Raw genomic sequence first — 13,423 nt, forward strand, 5'->3', positions numbered from 1 at the left:
GTGGAAGGAACGTAGGACATCGGCTCTTATGTCTAAATGATAATGTATTATAATTATTTTATAACAGCCAGTGATCTTCTATGCAAATCCAGTCTTCTGGAGTGCAAATAATGTAAATGTTCAAGTGTTTTTCTCCCTTTCATAGAAGTTAACCTGCTCTTGGAAACATTTTCAATGTGTAAAACGCTAAGGGACAGCTCTGGCCACAGGGCTGTTGTTTGTCACGGTCCTTGCTAGGTACAGAAAGCAGACCCCAGTCCTCCTCAAACACTTGGGTTGCTGATGCGTCTGCAAAAGCAGCTGGCCAAGACCAGTCAGCCATGGAGGAAATTTTCTACTTTCACTCCCATTATCAGAAAAGCTCTTTGATCGCCCTAGTTTTGTTTTTCCCCCGTGTAATATGCAACATCTGTAATCCCCTGTGGTACGGTACACAGTGGGGAGTGGGAACAGGAGGGACAAGCAAGAGCGAGTCTCCATAAGGTGGCTAGGGAGCCACTGGGTGATGCAGTGGGGTTAAACCTCCACTGATACTTAGGTCTGATTTGGAATTTACACCCTCCACTACCTGTGCCTTGAGCTGCGGTGTATAATAAAGTCATGGAAAGAGGAGCCGTGCGTCCCTTAGGAAACACTTGCCACCATTTGTGGGACACAAAGAGCAGAACTCAGGCAAAGAAGAATAGGAAGGGACAGATGGCTTGTGGAGAAGAAGGGGCTGGTGTGCTGATCAACCTCTGCGTGTCCGGCAAACTCCGCACCGCAGGGAGGATTGATTTAAAATTCTGGTTCGGCAGTTATTTCAGGTTTGGGCAGGGCTGCACGCTGGGATTTGGGGTATTGTACTCACTAGTGTGCGGTGGGTTTGGACCCGACATTAAGACTGGCTGTAACTGTTCACAGAGGTATTCTCTAACTAGAATGTTAGTAAAGATAAATATCCTGCCCGTATGCATTTCTTCTGTTACTAAAGAAGTCATCATCTAAGGATATGTTCACAACAGGACTGCCATCAATTATGCTGGTGTCTTGATAACTCCGTAATTAAAAATAAATTATGTTTGGTCCTTAATAGGACTAGTATTAAACTGAATGCCTGTTTAATCTCTGTTAAATCTGCCACAAAGAAATGACACCATGAGAAGTGTGAATGAATGATATCCTTTTTTCCCCCTCCCTGGTTCTAATTACACATGATGGCACTTGCAGTGTCCCTTGTGAATGCACAAAATTGGTGCAGCAGGGGAAACGCAAGCTTCCTTATGCTGCAGTCTGTTCATTAGCATCGATTTCTGAGGCACTGCCCCTAAGGATGAGAGGATAATTTCTTTTTTCAGGTTCTTATGATCCCAGCTTATAAGCGACAATTAAAAATAACTTCTAAACCTTGGTGTAAGTTCTGGAACAATGAGAGATTCAAGAAACTCCTCATAACCCACCTTTCCATGAAGCATTAAAGCCCAACTAACCACACCTACTCTGTGCCTGCCCTGTATGTACCACTTGTCTAAAGCTGTGTCTTTACGCTGCAAATCCATTGTGGCAGGCATTCGTTATCTGCTTGGCTTTCTGCTTCTTTTCTGTGGTGCCATTGACTTCAATATGAAAGCTGGTACTACTACAGCAAAAATGCCGTACTTCATATACGGAAAAAGCTGTCATTTATTTGCAGTTATAATATCCCGGTAAAGATTACATAGTTCAGAATTTTCTTCTTTCCTTTTTTTCTTTCTCCCAAGTTGTACTAGCTTTTGTGGTACGGCGTAAAAACATCGCTACCACCACGCTTACAAAGTCTTCACTATAACAAAAAATGGAAACCTGATCAATTCATCTAACTGGCTTTGATCCGTTTTGTGCAGTCCCTTTTATTAACTTTGGGCACAGGAATAAATGCTGAGTATTGGTGAAAAGCATTCAGATTTCCTGAAAGTTCAACATTAATTATTATTACAAAAATTGCACCAAGATACTTTCCTTAATTTGTTTTTTCAGTATCTCTTTTTAAAAAATGGCCACCTAAAGAAAGAATAAAATTTAAGCCCAACTACCTTAAGTAACAAATCATAGTATGTGCACATTAATGGTAAAGAGTGAGAAAACAAATCATAGGTGAGCCTTAATTTCGATAGTTTTTCATCCGCATTGCTCTACTAACTACTTTTAGACAACATAAAAATTGATACAGTATTATGAAAGACTTCCTAACAAACACGGAATACGTTGATGGGGACATTTTGTAACACAGTTTGCTCACTTTCCATTAACGCTGTAGTGGGAGGCTTGTTATCTCGTACCGTTTTGCTCTGAATTTTTGCTCCCTAAGAAACAGACAATAAACTTGGCGATGTGTTTTTAAGCAAGCTTTCCTCTTCGTTTTTAAGCCTGGAATTCCACGTTTTGAAACTGTTCTCTGTTCCTTTACAATCTTTATTCCAGATGCTGCGCAGGAAGGTTCGTTCACATCCCCACGGTACCGAGTACAGAAAAAGACGGCTTCTTTGGCCATCTTGCTGAAGACAGACCTGCCTGTAGTCTGTGGCTTTCTGCCCAGCTCTGCTGGAACTGGCGGTTGCATCGCAAGGCTTGCCAAAATTTTTCACAATAACAAGCTCCGATCTACATAACACCTGGCCTGTACAAACCAGGTCATTATGAACTTGATCCAAGCTGTCATTCAAGTGGCTTTGTTATTCCCTTCTTAGGCTGAGCCAGTCATCCATAAGCAAGAACTGGTTTAACGCTTCCAGTACTCACGGTACTTGGGTACCAGTTTTCTTTCTTTGAGTCCCACAAAGCAGGCGAGATCCATGTAACAAGGGGAAACAACAAGTGATCTGGGCTAAAAACCAGCCTAACAGGTCACTCCGAGTTCCAAGCTCCTTCATGCTCTACGTTTGTGCTTTTACTTTCCTGTCGCTGCTTCTTGGTCTCTTACTTCAGCTTTTCTACTCAAATTGAGAACAGCAGGTTTATTTCATTTATTTCCTACATGTTTACTCCATATTTATTTCCTACAGATCTTTTAGGTATATGTAGTCCTCCATAAAGATTCTGAGGAAAACTAAAGTCTCAAGGAAGTGAATCAAAGCCAAAAAGCGTGCGCTGAAGGGAGCTGGCACTCAGCTGGCTGTAGGACAGCGAGGACTCTTCTCTCGCCCTCTTGTGCTGCCTCTTCTTTTCATCAGTGCTACTCTTGGGGCTGTGGGGGAGAGTTCAGGCTCCCATACCCAGACGCTAGATTAGCTGCATTAATGCAAACTCTACATTGGCAAATTAAGCTAAGGCTTGCAGCGGTGCAGTTTCCCACATGCTTCAACTGCAGATTAACCGTGGGGTGCAAAATGCAGCTATTCTCGGCAGAGGACAACGTGAGGGCTGTAAGAAGGGAGAGTGTAACTGCCTACACAGGGCCACTCAGGAAAAAACCAGAAGTGTCGCTTGTGAAAAACTCCTGACATTTCAAGAGGTGTTTTCCATTCTGTAACAGACAAAAATGAGACCTTTTAAACTTTTCAATGGAAAAAAGCAGCAGGCAGCAGAGAAGCGAAGCTGGGGCTCGTGCAGCCGTGGTGGGTGCCCTCTGCCACTCACTATTGGGCATTTGGGGTAGGGCGCTCTGACCTGAGAAACAGCCGAAAGAAAACTTTTTAAAAACAAATCATCTTTGACAAATACAACTTTTCTCACAAGACTTAGTTTGGAACATTCCTGACCAGCTCAAGTGCCATCTCTGGTGGACTTCCCCAGTAAACTTCCAGGATGACGCCTAGTAATTCATGAGAGCAATGGGCAGGACTGAACCTGGAGGCAGGAAGCTTGTTTCCATCTCCGGTCGGATTTCATGCCTTATGATAAACATCATCACATCTCTCTGCCTTCGTCTCTTCGCTGCTGCTTCTTGCCTTTGTAAGGCATAAGCTCTCTGGGGCAGGAGCACTTGTTTGTTATACAGAACCTAGCATACCGATGTTCTGGTTTCATTTGGGGTCTGTAGACGCTACGGTGAGATGAACAATCCTTGCATTAGGATTTAGCGCTATTTAATATTTCTGTAAAGAAAAAATTAAGAGGGCAAACATGAGTGACACAACTGGGTCCATTAAAACATTATATACATCGTTCTTGTTGAATGCAAAACGTCCGGTGAGCTACTTTTCGGAGCCCGAATAGGTTATCCCCGGGGTGCAGCGTTAGCGCAAAGGTCATGTATTAGTCTTAAAGGGCCTGATTGTCATTCGCTTATACCAGCTTCATGTCAGTGGAGTTATTTCTCATTCTTAGTAGCCATAATTAGTTTCACACTCCACATAGTGTGAGAACGAACCTTCTTTAACAACGCAGAAATAAGAACTGTGTGAAAAGCTGGAATAAATATTGTAGTAATTTCATTGCGCGTACAGTCACCTGGTACTTGCTAAGTTGGTTATATCCATTAATTTTTCCTGAATAACACCTAAACTTACTGACGGGGTATATAAAAAAATGTAGGTTGCATTGAATAATGCCTGGTTGAATTTTTAAACAGTGCAGATAAGCTAAACTGAGAACATTCGCTTCATGTATTTAAAAAGTGATGGATTCAGTATCCAACCTGCCTCCTCTTCCTGCAATCAATAAATAATCCCTCCTTAATCGAGGACTTCAGCCAGTTTGGTGATCTCTTGCACTAATTAAATTCCTGAAAATATGACTTAGATGACTTTGAAAGTCAATGGGACTAATGCTCCTCGGGCAAAGCTGGTAGAGAGTGTATTAGTGATTATCCGGGGTTGTTACGGCAGTACTGGAAGCATCCTCAGCACCGCGTGGTGGCCAGGATTAGAAGGCTGGTGAAAAATGCAGGATTGGGAATTTGGTGTGGGCTAAATATGCAACTGAGACGCAGTATTGACTAATTTTGTAGAGCTACTGCGTATTTAGTAAGATACGTGGAAAACTCGGTCTCTCTTTATCTTAGCAGTCTAAGAAATAACTTTCCACGGGTTTTTAAACCTCCGCGAGGTTTGCAGCCGCACACGGCTTTCGGGCCCGGCGAAGCGGCCCGGGAGCGAACGGTTCGAAGGCGAAGCCGGAGCCACCCTCACCAGGGCGGGGGCGCAGGCACGGCGGAGACAGGCGGGACCGGCGGAACCCTCCCGGGTTCAGCCCAGCCCTCCCGCCGCCGCCGCCGCCGCCGCCGGGCGCCCGCTGACCCCGGGGCGAGGCGGGGCGTCCCGTCCCGCCCCTCGCACCGCCGCCCCCCGCGGCGGGGGCCGCGCCACCGCCCCGCGGCCGCCCGGAGCCGCACGGCAGAGGGCGTCAGACGGCGCCGGTTCCTCCGCCGGAGCGGAGCCCTCGCGGCTGTGTCGGGATGGGCGGGCGGCGGCCGCCGAGCCTCCATCTTCGCTCCGCCCGCGGCAGCGCGCCGCCGCGCCCCTCCGCGCTGCGGGGCTGAGCGGGTGAGTGCGCGCCCCTCCCGCGGGAGCGGCCGGCGCCGCCCCGCCGCCCGCCCGGGCTCGCCCGCGGCGCCGGCACCGCAGACCTCCCCGCCGCAGCGGACGGCGCCGGGCTCGATGTCGCGCCCCGGGCTGCGAGGAGGTGCGGCCGCCCCGGTGCCGGGGGAGCGGGTGGGTCCGGGGGTCCGGGGCGGGTGGACGGACGGACGGACCCGCCGGGTCGCGTCGCGCGGGAGAAGTTGCTGTGGTTTTCGGGACCGCTCCGGCTGAAATTCCTCGGCTGGCTCCTGGGCTGGGGAGCCCGGCCGCCCGCACCCGCCGGCCCCGGCTCCTCCGAGACGCCCCGGCTCCTGCCCCGCGCGGCGCGGCGTGGGGAGCGCGGGTCCGCGGCGGGGGGGGGGGGGGGCAGCGGGAGGTGGCGGGTATGTGGTCTCGGAGCACCGTCGCCTCCGCGAAACAGGCGAAGTTTGAATGGATACGAGCCACTTAGGGCAGCACGCAGCTGTGTTATCGCCTGCCTGGGCTTGGTCGGGTAACTGCTGGAAACTCCTGTCTGCTGGAGAGCTTTTAAAAGTAGCACAGCCTCTGCTGGCAGAGCTGTCTCTTCTGGGGTTTGTGCTTCTTGTCATGCAGGGTGGCTTATAAAATCATACTTTTTCAGCCACCCACCCGCCCACCCACAGTATTGAAATGTGTTTGAGTTGCCTCTTCCCTTCCATTGATTCTTCAATCGGTGATTTTAAATAAGGCACTCGAACACGCTTCTTCCGTAACCGTTCGTTACTTTGAACATTTATTCTTAATTTGTCATGCTTGTCCTTTTATTTATTTTGTGTATTGTTATTCATTCAAGGTCAAACCGTATAGAGTTTGGGCTTTATTTGTGTGAAGGTAAGAATGAGGACTAGCTGTAGACATGTTCCTTCCCTCCTCCTCTCTCCCTCCCTCCCACTCATGTGCCTGCCTGAGTGTTTCTGGAGAAGGCTTTTAAAAGAATAGATGAGGGTCATAAAAGTACTTGCTGACCGCTGCCTCAGCTCTTTTGTATAATTGAAATATATTGTTTAATTCCTCTAATGAAAACAAAAAATCAGCGTAAACATTGATTTCCTGAGAATGTAATTTCTGAAAGAAGCCGTGTAGGGGATGTCTCTGTTGCGTGTGCGGGTGAGTGGGGTAATGTACCTGCTAGAACTAGGTATCACTGAAAGTACGTGAGAGAGGACGTGGTGACCGAGAGAGCTGCTGTTTCTTGTGCCTTGTGTCACGCAGGTGCCTTGGGCGAGTGTTCAACTTGCATCATAAAATCTTCAAACTTAAGGAAACTGATTAAAAAAGCGGTGAGCTCTTTAGTTTCTGAAAAGATTTCAGGGGAGTTTAAGTAATGTCATGTCAAAGATGAAAGAGAGGGCATTAAAGTAACATGCTTGAGTACAGGGATACTTCTCAAAGAAGATAGGTACGGGTACGTCAGGGTATGTGATGTGTTTGCGGCGCTGCGCGTTGGCTTGGCTGCTTCGTGGGGATGTGACCAGCTCAAAATGCATAACATCACGTCTTTGCGGGAGTAGGCTCTTGGTGTTAAGTGCTAAATTTTCCTAAGGATGGAAGCGGAGAGATTCTGTGCCTGCCTGTACCTTATACATTTGCCGAGTCGGTTTTAGAGCATCGTGGAAGTTACCGCTTTAACTGATGCGAACATCAACAAGAGGAGCATGATCCTGCTGTAAGTCATGACAGTTTTGCTACTTTCTTTGGTGGGACTGGATAAAGTTTCATTGTTGATTATTACAAAAAGTATTTAGACACTTCTCAGCAAAGCCTTTTCTGCAAAATCAGGGAAGAGCAGGAGGTTGTACGTTCTTGCTTTTTTATCTTGGTTCTTTGAGGGGAAGCTGTGTCTACTCGTCTTCATACATGAAAACAGAGAACTTTTTTCTGACTGTAGCATTTAAAAGCATTTTCTGAAGAATCAGAAATAAACAGCACTCATTAGTAAGCTTCTCTTCTGCTTTGCCATGATGGTGTTTCAGAGATCCCATTTCACTCTGGTAATGGAAGACCAGAAGAGCTGTTGAGCTCCATCTGTATGCATTAGGGTAGGTGGTTGATTTGTACCCTGGGGCCATATTATCTGCTATTTCATTACTTCTGGATCAGTAATGATATTCAGGAAAACTGTATTTGTAGTGACTGCTTTCTAGGGACGTCTCTTCACTAGAAAGCCTTACCGATAAGGATCGCACTGACGTGTGTTTGCTGACACACTGCTCTGCTAGGAGGCACTCAGGCTGCTGCTTTTAGCTGCCTTTGATGGCACAAAAGTTCTGGGGTTTGCCAGTAAGAAGTGGGGATTCCCTCGGGTCTCCCTGCACTTCGATATCATTTGTTTTGTGTTTTGGTTTTTTTTTTTTTCCCTAACCAGTGTTCAGGCATTTACATCTTGCCCTCAGACGGATGAGCAGAGCTCTCATGCCTGTTTGAGGCACTTGCTCCTTTTGTATTTGGGCACAGCAGCAACTATCCCAGCGGCTGGTAACAGAGGAGGAGGAGCACGTGAGGAGCCTGAGCTGGAGTGGGTGAAACATGCCAGATGCTGCAGGTACCCTGTGCCAAGCTCGCTGCTGAATAACGGCGCAAAGGTAGCGATGCGAGAGTGGTTTTGGGGAGTGGAAAAACCAGGTGGTGGCTGCACTTCGGAAGCTTTTGATTCCCCGTTGCTGTTGGTAGGTGGGCAGGGGGGTCGTGGTGGAAGATGTGTTGTGATGTGAGTGGTCCTATCCAGGTGTCCAAGGCAACTAAGCTCGTCTGGCTGCGCAGGCTGTAAGCAAAGAGTGGGATAAGAAAATACAAAAAAAACCAAACCCCAAACCCTGAGTTGACGGTGCTGCGCTGACAACATGAATACCTGTGTCTGTTCTGCTTCCCTGCCCTGCAATGCTGCTTGCACCCACATACCTTAACCGAAAGGGATTATGAAAGCTGAGCAACAGGGATGCTGTTGCAGATTAAAGAGGTGATGGAAATGCCTCCAGGCTGTTGTTCAGGGAGGTAAGTTCTCCATTCTCCATTAGAGGTATATACGCTGTGCTTTAATGGTGTGTGCTGTGCCGGGGCTCGATGCTGTCGACGGGGTGGATGGGGGGAAAGCAGAAACCTGTTTGCTTAAGCTGCCTGATGCGGAGGCGGTTCTGGGAACTTCTTGAGGCATTTTGTAGGTGAGGGAAGCTGTCCTGATGGACTGCCTTGAAGTGTATTCAAAAAGTACGTGTCTAGGTTGTCAGTTGTTAGGAACTTTCTTGAGTCTCGGGGGTTTATGTTTCAGTATGGTGAGACAAAAGCATTGTTTTCACAAAACATAGCTGCTGTGTTGTTTATTAACACAATAGAAACTGAAAATTTATCTTGTCCTGGCCGCAGTTCAGAGGCTCCTGGGTTACCAGTGCGGCTGAGGAAAGGGAGTGCTGCTGGGACTGCCTAGGGGCGAGAGCTTATGTGGTTTTCCTGCAAACCAGAGATGTTTAGAAGCTATGGATGGGCTGTCTTGCCTCATTATGACTGAGTTTATGATACAACAGAATCAGACTTCCTGGCTAAAAATCTCTGTGCCATCATGGCGTGTTGCTTGGTGTGTGCTGGGTCCTCCCACACCGTGAGGTTTTGCCCAGCGTCACTCCAGCTCTTTGCCTGAGCTTTGAAAATCTTAATTTATTGCTGAGAGAGCATTCCAGATACTGGTAAAGCTACCTTTTCTGTTACTTGCCCCAAGATGATGTAGAGTAAAGTAAATGGGAGGGTGTGCTGTGAAAAGGAGATGTGATTGCCAGGCGAGGCCAGGACGGTGCCGATGGATGCTGAACCCTGCGGTGTTCCTGCTGGAAGCCGTGCATCCCACCACATCCAAAGCTGCTTCCAGGGTGGTGGTGAAGTGGGTACTGTGGTAGGGGAAACAGGTAAAGCACCGCAGGCGAAATAAAGTACTGTTTATTTGAAAAAAAAATCCCAGGGATTTATGCCAGAGGATAAAAACATCGTGTGGGTCATTTAAAACGACAAACTCTGCAAGGAAGGCAGGTTTCTCTGCTCGCTCTGTGGGTCTGCAGAGGTCCAGCCTGAGTCAATGACGAACCGTCCTACCTTACTTCTGCATCTAAGCACAAGTGCTCGTTGTCTGCAGTCTTGTTTTGAACATGAGAACCAAAAAATACTGCTTTGGACTAGCAAGCTTGCCATAAACAGCTGGTAATGCTATTTCTGCTTTGAATACCTCCTTATTGAGTCATCTTTAAGCATTCCTTTGTACTTCTGCTGTATTTAGCTTAAACGCTTGAGTATTAAGGACATACTGTATCGTTTTTGTTGGGAATGCTTTTAGTTGTGCTTCCTTTCTATTATGATTCTTATTTGTTGAGCTTTTATTCTGACTAAAACAAAATCTTCTGCTAATTTTTTTGGGAAAGCTTTTTGGTTGCTTCTCTCTCTCTTTTCTGTTGAGTCTCGTCTAGCTAATGCTCATATTTTGGGTCTGAAAATAAGCTAGCTACTTTAAAAGGGTTTTTTTGTCGTCCCCCCCCCTGCACTCACATAGCAGGCAGCTATTTTGAGAAAGTGTATGAAATGGATGAGGGAAGAGAGATTCAAGGACCACTGAGAAAGCAAAGAAAAAACTGTATTAATGATGTAGTAAATTCTACCTGCCTAAGCTGTCATCTTCCTATCCGGTGGGTTGTGCCTCCCTGTACTTGCCTGCCTGTTACAGCACCGTCCCCTTTGCTTAGGGTTGGAAACTGGCCCTCTGTGGGGCTGCTGGGCAGAGCCAGAATGTGTATGTGGGATGTATGGTATGCATGCGTGCGCTGGGCAGGCGCCAGCGGAGGAGGAATAAGATGCAAGGTAATCCGCTGCCCGGTACCTGCAGCGGCTCTGATGACCCTCGGTGATGCAGACTGCCCGTTGATAAAGGCAGAGCGTGTAAACCCAGTTGCGGTGCAGTAAAGTACGAAAAGTATTTCAGCTGAGGTGACGTGACCTGAAGGGACAGTATGAACAAGGAGAGAGGGAAAACAAACGGTTTTATAAAAGAAATGAGCATTTAAAACCACTTAAAAACTATTAGAAAGTGGAGAAATAGTCACCCTCCTGACTCAGTTGCTGAAATAGCAAATGTGTTTCTGCAGAAAAGGGATATTCTGGTAGTGAATAGTGGGTATTTTTGAAAGGTTGGAGACAGTCTAAATTAATGTGGCAAACTTCTGGTCCCAGCCTTGCTCAGAGTGAGGGGGGACTTGTCTGTCTTCAGGTTGCCAGGAAAGGACAGAAAGGCGCTACGTGCCATTTGGCTCTTTCAGGCTGGTGTAGCCTTCCAAAAGAAAGATCGAATGAAACAATCTCTTCAGTTCTTAGGTATAACTGTGGCCATGCCTGATCCATCTCCCACAATAGCTCATAACTCCTGTTGGCGTTGTTTCAGCACATGGTGAGAGCAGCGTGGGTTTGTCTGCTGTGTTTTGAACAGGAGATTGTGGAGAGTGGAACTCGCCAGAGCGGAGTTTGTAGGATATATAAATATATATATTAAAAAAAAGTTGTTCTTTTCTTTTTTATTTATGTATAACAGGAGAGTGATATTTTGTCTTTAGATACAAGTTTTTTTTCTTTGCTTAGGCACCTATTCTCACTGAATTGCTGGGTTTTCATTGCAAAATTGATGTCAGCAGACAATAGAGAGCGGAGCAGCGAGGCTGAGGGTACTGCAGTATGGGGGTAATGACTCCCAGGCATCAACATATGCCTTCTGAGATACTTAGAAAACTGTAGGCTGCAAATATTTAAGATTCTGTAATTAATTTCAGATATCTGTAGTAAACATGATACACAGCTTTAGTAGTGGCGAGAGTAGCGGAGTCTGTGATTGCAACTATCTCTAGCAATGATGTCCAGTTTATGTAGCATCACTTTGTAGTGTGTGGTATTCTTTCATGAAAGAGAAAACTTGGGTGGTGGGAGGCTTGACAGATATGGCAAACCTTATTTTGCAAAACCATCCCAACAGAAAGACAGTAGGATTTCTTCTTGTAGGCTTTTTTTTTTGTGTGTGTGTGTGTGTCTTGTTTTGCTAGACACACAATTCAGCTAAAAATTCAGCTGTGCTCCATCCTGTGAAATGTTTTAAAACAGTCAGGAAAAGAACCTGTCCTGTGTAGGAATACGAATAGAATTATATTACAGTTGTTAATAAAACAGAGAATACGCCCACAGCAAAAAATGTAATGGATGGAAGAGCGACCTGAAGATGCAGCACAATAAAGGTGAGCGCAATTCAGCTGTTAATGAATGGGATTAAAACTCGTGTTTATGAGCGAGGGAGGCTTTCCACTGGGATGGAGTCTGTTTTGTGGCTGGCTTTTTGTCTCCAGTGGGTTGAAACAGAGCTCTCTTCCAGAGCCTTTCTGAAGCTCAGCACGGATGATTTGTATTCTCCTGGAGAGTAATTTGTCAGGAGATGAACAGCAATATGCTCTGTTTGCTGGAACAGCAAAGACAAGTCCAGTTAAAGACTTATTTTTGGGGGTAAAGTAATTTTTAAACTTTCCATCAAAAAAAAGTCATAAATACCTGTGCTTGGCCTAGTTTTTTTCCATCTCAAGTACTTTAGCGGCAAATTCAGGTGCTGCATAAAACGGAGAGACCCCAGCTTCCAGCTGGGCAGGATGCAACTTGGTCCATGGAGGGCATATTGCTAGTGAAAGGTCACCGTTTTAGAAGTAGTAAAATGATTTGGGAACTTGCTAAATTTTGTCTAAACATTGCAGGATTTCATTATAGTATTTTTAAGTAAAACTTCGATTCAAAATGGAGATTGAAACAAAATAAGCAAAAGGTTAAATTTCCCCAAAACGAAGAGGTAATTTTTCTGGAATAAAACTTGGCTGCCTCTAAATGAAAGCTTTAGTGTTGCTTTCTAGCAGAAGCAAGAAAGAAAATAAGCATTCAGTTCTAGTTCGGTTCTTATTTTGGGAAGGGAGGTGGGTGGGTGGTTTTTTTTTTTTCCTTTTCTATTTTTCCACCCAGTTTGTCCATTGAACAGAAAAACCCATTAACCTCCAGGTCCAACTCTGGGAGCGTTGGGGTTTGCTGTCTTCCTGTTACTTCTGCTTTGGTGTTAAGCTGGGAATGATTCTCTCTTCTTCTTCTCCAGTATCATGTCTAAGTTAGGTGCTAAAAACATACATTTGATAGAGTAGCTCTCAAATCGGTTATCTTCTGAGGCTTTTGTTAACACTTCTCAGTTCCAGATAATGCTCTGGTTCATTTTTTCTGTCTCTGGAGCTTGGGGCTGGAATTTGGTAAGGAAGGATTTCTTTGCAGAGGCTGCTGCAGTACCTTATTAATTTGTCTTGTTTTGCTAAACACAGAGAGATGTGAAATGAGTCCGAGATATTTGGTCAATGTACTGAAATGATAAAGAAAACGTGGACTGGGACAATGCACTGCACTGAAGCTGACTTTGTGGAAGAACGAGCAGATATAGAGAAGCTTTACAAGTCGACAGGGAGCAGCGAGATAAATGTGTGGTTTATAGAAAGGAAAACACTAGAATGTGTTTAAAATAGTAGAAAATTGCTCATGCTAGCAAGTTTGCAAAGATGACGGAAATTTGGTATTGGGACCAGGGAAAAGGAGATGTGTGAGTGACAACCAGGAGATGGTGGCAGTTTGGAACGGAGATGCAATATGATGGGAAGGAGTTTTGGTGAGTGCAAATGAGAAAGAGGTGAGGCAAACAAGCGAGCTGGTGTCGAGAAACGGATTTGGACTGTAAATGTGTTCAGAAAGCAAATGGGTTGAAGCCTCTGAATGACAAGGAGGGAAGAAAAGACATGAAAGAGAGACATGATGCAGCTTCGATTTTAGTGAGCTGCAACAAAAAGAGGATGTTTTGTGTCAGTCTGACCATGATGGAAATAGGAACTAGAAAGGAGAGG

General features: G+C 45.9%; 1 protein-coding gene across 2 annotated transcripts in view; it reads left to right on the forward strand.

The window, feature by feature from the left end:
- The first annotated feature begins 5,399 nt into the window (after positions 1-5,399).
- The window catches only part of THSD7B (thrombospondin type 1 domain containing 7B), a 346,109-nt gene continuing 338,085 nt past the window's right edge, over positions 5,400-13,423 (forward strand). The window contains exon 1 of one of the 2 annotated variants that reach the window (XM_076343106.1): positions 5,400-5,441. The gene's annotated coding sequence lies outside the window, so the exon portion shown is untranslated. Of the gene's footprint in view, positions 5,442-7,093; positions 7,165-13,423 lie in introns of those variants that run through there. The other variant, XM_076343107.1, reaches the window with a different exon arrangement.

The sequence above is a fragment of the Aptenodytes patagonicus genome, chromosome 6, assembly GCF_965638725.1.
Source record: "Aptenodytes patagonicus chromosome 6, bAptPat1.pri.cur, whole genome shotgun sequence".
Lineage (NCBI taxonomy): Eukaryota > Metazoa > Chordata > Aves > Sphenisciformes > Spheniscidae > Aptenodytes > Aptenodytes patagonicus.